This window comes from Pipistrellus kuhlii, unplaced genomic scaffold (assembly GCF_014108245.1).
Source record: "Pipistrellus kuhlii isolate mPipKuh1 unplaced genomic scaffold, mPipKuh1.p scaffold_m20_p_6, whole genome shotgun sequence".
Taxonomy (NCBI): Eukaryota; Metazoa; Chordata; class Mammalia; order Chiroptera; family Vespertilionidae; genus Pipistrellus; species Pipistrellus kuhlii.
This window is the reverse complement of record NW_023425562.1, coordinates 31,892,623-31,899,862: the sequence shown is the minus strand read 5'-3', so window position 1 is coordinate 31,899,862 and position 7,240 is coordinate 31,892,623. Positions and strand designations below refer to the sequence as shown.

The 7,240-nt window shown below is 41.9% G+C and overlaps 1 long non-coding RNA gene across 1 annotated transcript; it reads left to right on the top strand.

Annotated features, from left to right (window-relative positions):
• Positions 1 to 4,713: 4,713 nt before the first annotated feature.
• LOC118708332 lies at positions 4,714 to 6,821 on the top strand. The gene is made up of 2 exons (XR_004984539.2): positions 4,714 to 4,867; positions 6,001 to 6,821. It is a non-coding gene; the product is annotated as an uncharacterized LOC118708332 (long non-coding RNA).
• Positions 6,822 to 7,240: the final 419 nt, after the last annotated feature.

The window sequence follows — 7,240 nt, the reverse complement described above, 5'->3', positions numbered from 1 at the left end:
TCCTGCCTCTACCTACTCTTAGAAACACTATCAGAATAAAAAATGAAGTAGACAGGTCTGAAGTGTTTTAGCAGAAGGATACTTGAAGCATGCCATGGGGTGTGTATGAATGGGTGTGTTTAAATATTTTAAAAAATGTTTCAACCTATCTTGCAGGAAGCCAACCTAATCTTTTACGAGTCCCACTTCCACGGCAGTTGATTTTGCTCCCAGCACACAATACTGCCTTTCAGAGTCTCATTCTGAATAAACATGATGCCATTGCATATTTCCTCACGGACATTGCTGACTAGCTCAGCAGAAATACAACTTTATTCACATTTTGTAAGAATCTGAGTATAAATTGACAATGGCTTATTTTAAGAGGCTGTGCTCATTGTACTTTTCTCTAGTAATCTTTTGATGTGTGATCTCTTTATTCAGTTCTCACTCTTTGAGGTGAATGATGTGTTCTAGGATTGTGGGAGATACGAAGATTCTGATCCTACTAGGTGTTATGCTAAGTGTTATGGATGCACATAATAAAGGTTAGTTCTCTCTCTCTCTACCGTTACTCTCTGGCTGGAGCGATGGCTGATGTCTTAACAGTTTAGTGAGGAGGATAAGATGTATTTTTTTTTTTTTTTTTAAAGATGCTTCTCTGACAATGATGCGTTTTCTCAGCATCACTGTAATTGCCTTCATAACAGCCAATTATATAGTTAAGAATTCAAGCAAACACATGAAAACAACCTTGACTTTAAAATTTTATATTGAAAATTCTCAAGATTTTCTGCTTATTTTAGAGACAGTTGAAGAAATTCGGGGTATTATTTATGTTATGTCCCTACCAGATTATAAATAGTTGAAAGGAGGGAGCACCTGCTGAAAGGCATGTTGACAGAGGAACCCCCACTTCTTGGTTAGAAGACTGAGGCCCCCCAGTCTCTCAAGCCTCGCTTGAGGTGTTTTGCCAGTTGTGGCAGAACTAGTCTCCTCCTCCTGGCTTTCTACCGCCACGGCCTCCTCCTCACCCGTCTGTGAGGCAGTAGGATTGGCTCTCTCTACCCAACTCAAGACCTTTTCCCTTTGTTTTTAAATTGTTCTTGAGTTCACTACTCTTCCTCTCCCCTTTCCCCCCACACAGTGTTTTTACAACTGGGGGCCCAAACTTTGAATGTAAATACAGAGACAAGAATCTTTAAACAGAGAAGCCAATAGGGAACAATTCTTACACTCATGCAAATAAACAGAGCAATCTCAGAAGACAATCTAATGGCAAGTTTTAACCAGTGATTTCGAGAAACTTCCCAAGCAAAATGATTTATGTCTCAGTCTCTCTTCCTACCCTCATTTTAGGTCATAGTTCCCAGCTCTTAGAGAGGGGAAGCTAGGAGGGGGTGTACAGCACACTCCTTGCACCCTATCACATTCCCATAACTCCCCCCCCCCCCCCCGACTTTGTGAGTCTGGCTATTTCTTTCCCTGTTAAAAAGACAAAAAGGGTCTATGGCCCCGACCTTTTCATAAAACATCCACCCACACTAGAGCACGACCCTCCTCCCTTTACCTAACAGGCTTGCCATTCCAACGTGCAGTCCAGGAAGAGTTGTTGGCTGTTTGAACTGAAGCAAATTCATCGCGTACTCCTCTGGGAAGGGGTAAAGGCAAACCCATTGTCAGTCCAAGATGGTCACAGGGAAAGAGCTGAAAATCCAGGCTGGCCCCTCCAGCCGGCAGGACTGGCAGAGAGCCGAGTGAATAAAGGAAAATGCAAGGTAAATGGAGGCAATCAAATTACTACCAAGATGAAATAGACAAGGTTGTCTTCAAAAGATGAAAAATAAGCACTTCTCCACAATCACGGGGATTGAACACCTTAGTCTTCTTGCTTATCTTTTTGTGTGTGTTTATCCCTTTATATGCATGTGGTTTTTGTTGTGATTTTTTTTTTCTTTTTTACCGCCTGTGTTCCAGATGTCTGTCACCATCCTGACTTTGCTACTTTCCTCGAATATTTCAAAACAGACCTCAATTTTCAAACTCTCTTGTGACACTTTTTTTTAGTTTATTTGAAAAGATGTGTTTGATTTAGAAAATATAAAAATGTTGCCCTACTTTTTTTTGCATCTGGGCTAAATTGGAAGTGGGCAGCAAAATGCATTACCTCCCAATTGGAGGAAGAGATGTTTATCAAGAGACTGAGGGTAAGGGCCAGGGCCAAGTGCATTGCCCCAGACTTTGTGCTTCATTGTATCATGAAGGCCAGAATGACAGAAGGATATGGAAATCTGAAGCTTCTGTTTAAAATAGAGTCCAGTCCTAGCCAGTATGGCTCAGTTGGTTAGAGTGTCATCCTATACACCAAAAGGTTGCGGGTTTGATTCCTGGTCAGGGCACATACCTGAGTTGTTGGCTCGATATCCTATGGGGCATCTACAGAAGGCAACCAACTGAAGTTCTCTCTCTCATCAATATTTCTCTCTCTCTCTCTCTCCCTCCCTCTCTCTCCCCCCCTCTCCCTTCCTAAAATTAATTTTAAAAAAACATAACAATAAATAAATAAAACAAATAATTAATTTAATAAAATCCACACTATATTAAGAAATCCACTTGTATATAATGTGTTCTACACATGTGAGAACACACATGTATTCATTCATACAGACATACATTCCTCAAATATCCCTGGAAAGAAGCTCATTACGGCTGAGATGAAAATCTGGTAGCCAAAAGTGTGAGGGAGATTCAATTTCACCGTAAACACTTTTTTTAAAAAAAATTTTTCAAACTTTTGTTTGCACTTCTTATTAAAAATTAAAACATTTCGCCAAAACGGGTTTGGCTCAGTGGATGGAGCGTCGGCTTGGGGACTGAAAGGTCCCGGGTTCGATTCTGGTCAAGGGCATGTACCTTGGTTGCGGGCATATCCCCAGTGGGGAGTGTGCAAGAGGCAGCTGATCGATTACTCTCTCTCATCAATGTTTCTAACATTCTATCTCTCTCCCTTCCATTCTGTACAAAATCAATAAAATATATATATTTTTTAAAAAAAGATCTTGAATAGTGTTTAAAAAAAAAATTAAAACATTTGGTAATCATAGCAAAAGAATATATCCCACAAGACTGAGCAAATCTAAAAGGATTTCCCCCAAAACATGTATCCCTTTGCACAGGAAAAAGAAAATCCCACTTGTCACCTCAGTTTGAAGGGGGATTAACGTGGCATGTCTATACACTGTGGTGGGCTGTTTCTCTGTTTTCCGTGTCCATCACGGAAAATGACCGGTTCCTGAGTGGAGGAGTTGGGGATTAAGAAATTAGAGAAAGAAGAAAGTGACATGGAGGCAGAAATAGATTCATCAAGCTGGGTGCTAGGTGGGCACCATCTCTCTAATGGAGAGGCAGTAAGGCGACCCCCCCAAGCCACACAGGTTTATTTAAAGGAGCTTATTTGCATACTTAAGTAGGCCCTAGCATTATTGGATTTACTAATATCTAGACCCGCCCCTGCTGACACCTGGACAAAGGTACTTTGCCAGTGCCTAGGGCTCAGCTAACAATTTAAAGGATGTCCATGTGCCTTCTCAGGCAGCCCTCTACAATACACCATGGTTCTTCTGCATAGATCTGTAAGTGCTGAAGATATGTATGTAAGATATGCATGTATCTTCCCATTTTGTAAGCAAATGGCTCTTCAATACCATGGGCTTGGCAGCTCCTGGTAACAGTGCTATGAGGACTTTGGTGTTTGTGTTGGTTGGGCCTGGATGACCTTCCTGCCCCTGTTGCTGGGAGGCCATGTTCTCGGAAGGACCTGAATTAAGGCAAGAGAAGTGGGGATCGAGAAATGAATGAATTAGAACATACTGAAGGAGCAGATTATAGAACCCTTACCTCCCTCTCCTGAAGCAGCAGGGGCAGATGGAACATCCAGATACATAAAACCCTTTGGTTATGCCACCCTTAATGGGCAACCCATCTAGATTCCTGAGACATGAATGCAAGCTTTTCTCTAATTGACAGTGATTGCTTAATATCATCTATACTAGGGGTGTCGAACTCAATTAGAGAAGGGGCCAAAATCTAAAATCCAGCCTAAATCGTGGGCCGAATGGTTTACTGAACAGTCATAAACTGTCATTGTGATGGAAACGCAGCGGAGTGCAGTGATGACAGCGCGGTGCGGGCCACATTGCAAGGCCTGGCAGGACGGATTTGGCCCGCGGGCCTTGTGTTTGACACATGTCATCTATATTAATAAAAGAGTAAGATGCAAATTGATTGTACCTTCATGATGTCCACCAGCCAATCAGAAGTGAGTATACAAATTGACCCAAATAAGATGGTGGGTTAATTTGCATATGCAGGTGTTCTGCATCACCCCAGCTGCTCTGGGCCTCTGGGCAGCGTGGGAAGGAGGAAAGTTGGCTCCAGCCAGAGTGAATGCGGTGCCAGTAGTCAGGGGAAGGAAGGCCTGCTCTTGTACAAATCTTCATGCACCAGGCCTCTAGTTACATAATAATATCCAATCAGAATTCAAATTTCCTTTATCATCTCAAGACAAAACCTTTTACAGTTGGGTTGCAAATCAGGATCCAAACAAGTCCCTACATTGTATCTTGTCAATAGATCTCTTACTCTTTTTAAATCTACAGTATATGTTTTCTTCTTGCAATTTATTTGTTGACATTATTGAGTATCTTATCCAGTAGAGTACTAATCAATTGGATTTTGATGATTGTATTCCATGATGTCTTTACCATGTTTCTCTTTCCTCTCTCAACTGGTGGTTAGTTCTTCTGGATTAAGTATAAGTGACTTGTGTGTTAAGCATCCCTCTCTTGTGTAATCTTAATGTTCCTTCCAAAATGTATACATAAGTACAGTGGTGCCTCACATAAAGAACGCCTCGCACAGCGAACGCTGCACACAACGAACTTCATTTCATGATTCATACAACGAACTTCGTTTCACACAATGAAGTCGCCGAGCTTCCACGACCGCTTTGCCCGAGCTTCCACGACTGCTTCGCCCGAGCTTCCACCAAACACCACATCCATTCTTCAGCCAATGGATCAGCAAGTTATTGCGAACTTTAAAAAACTCTACACTAGAGCCCTCTTTAATAAGGTGTTTGAAGAATGCGAGTTTGGTGGAGACAATATGACTGTCCGAAAGTTTTGGAAGGAGAAATTTGATGTCCTTATGGCAATACGACTTATACAGAAGGCCTGGGAAGAAGTGTCACAAAGGACCCTCATTTCTGCTTGGAAGATGCTTGTGCCTTCGTGGACCCAGGAAGAAGCAGTAGTTGATGACACAGAAGTGGTGAAGGACATCATCACAGTGGCCCAAAGGTTGGAATTAGAGGTAGAGGAAGAGGATGTAGAGGAACTTATTGAGGAACACGAAGAAGAGCTGACAACTGAAGAGCTCCAAGCACTTCTGGTCCAGCAACAGGACAATGCTCAAAGGGAAGCGTCATCTGATAACCAGGAGCAACAATCAAACAATCAACCAATCCCAACTGCTGACATCAAGAACATCCTGGTCAAATGGAAAGCCGTTCAGGAGTTTACCAATGCCCACTATCCGGATTCAGCTGAAGCAAACAGGATCAACGATCTTTACTCCGATACTCTTGTCCGTTATTTCCGGCAGATGTTGGAGAAAAGAGAAAAACAAACGACTTTGGACAGGTTTTTCATGAAACCATCGGCCAAAAAGCAGAAAATGGATGAAGATGTGCAAGATTCGGTAGACTCTACTTAGTCTGTCTTAAAATTTTAAAAATGTGTGTGTGTTTTTTTTTAATTATGTTTTTAGATGTATCTAAATAAAAATAATAACAAAAAATTTATCTTTTTTTATGTCATCTTAGCATATTTTATGCTACAGAACGAATTATTTTTTTTAACATGTATTGTTATGGGAAAACGCGTTTCACATAACGAACTTTTCGCATAACAAACTTGCTCCTGGAACGAATTAAGTTCGTTGTGTGAGGCACCACTGTAGTTTGAAAGTTTCCACCAGTACTTTTATAGCACTCCCAATTCCTTCATATTCTCTCCAATTTAAACTTTATGCCAAATTCATATGAACTCATTTTTTAAAAAGTACTTTTTAGGGGAAAGAGGGAATATATTTAGAGGCTGTGAAGGAAAAGGACATGCCAATATGACGTGAAAGAAGGCTAGATTGGGCAGAAGACAAAAATAGAAGCAATTATAAAATTTACTTGGGTAGAAAGAAGAGCCGTTGGACAGGGAATGAGGCAAGGTGAGGACTGCCTGACAGAAGAGGTAGGGTGGGGGGAGGGCGGTGAGTGTGGAAAACAGTTGCACCCAGGGATCCTCAAAAGCCAGTCCAGATCCCAGGGGCACATGAAGGGCTTGTGAGAAATAGTTTCCTGTCCTGACCTATCAAATCAGGATCTCTGGAGAAAGTGCCCTGGAACACGCTTGACAGCCATCCCCTGGATGTCCCGTGGGTTTAGAAACCACTGAACTGCTTGTGGTGCCTTACATTCCCACAGTTTCTACGTGTACAATGCACTTTCATTCTTGGTGTGCACTTGGTGGTCTACCTATGTGTGATTTCCTTTCATGGCTGAGACATTAATGCACAGTGGCTAAGCACTCCAACAAACGTAACCTCTGGGGAGGAGAGTGGGGTTTACACTTTTATACGTGACACCATTTTTATACCAATTACGCCCATAGAGTCGCCAGGCTCAGAAAGAATTGGATCTTGGACAAGAAAAATGAAAACAAAATTTGTAAATTATTTACAAGTTTCAGTACTCTGTTTTCAGTCATAAAACTAGACTTCACCCAGGGGGAAAAAAAAAAAAAAAGACATGGAAACATTTGCACACACTGGCGAGAGCTTGCTTGGCTACCATGATCCGTGGGCCCTTGACCTTTCTGAGTCCTTGGCCTGGGTGTCTCTCACAGCCCTAATTTGCACCAAACTGCTGGCTTGATTGTGAATATTATCTTTATATGGGCTTCGGTCACCCAGAGGGCAAACGGGTTTTCAAAAATTTGAAGGAGCCTCCTTGTTAAAATGTTTACATTATTTCCTCTTTACAGCTGCATAGGCCAACTGCACACATTGCTTCCTACTCGGCAGATTAAATTCCAGCCCCTCTCTCCTTGGCTTAAGCACTCATCACTTCCTTCTGATCCCGCCTGTTATTTCTTTTCTTTTGTCATATCTGGCTCTGACCCAGCAAGTTCAGCCTGCTTCTGAG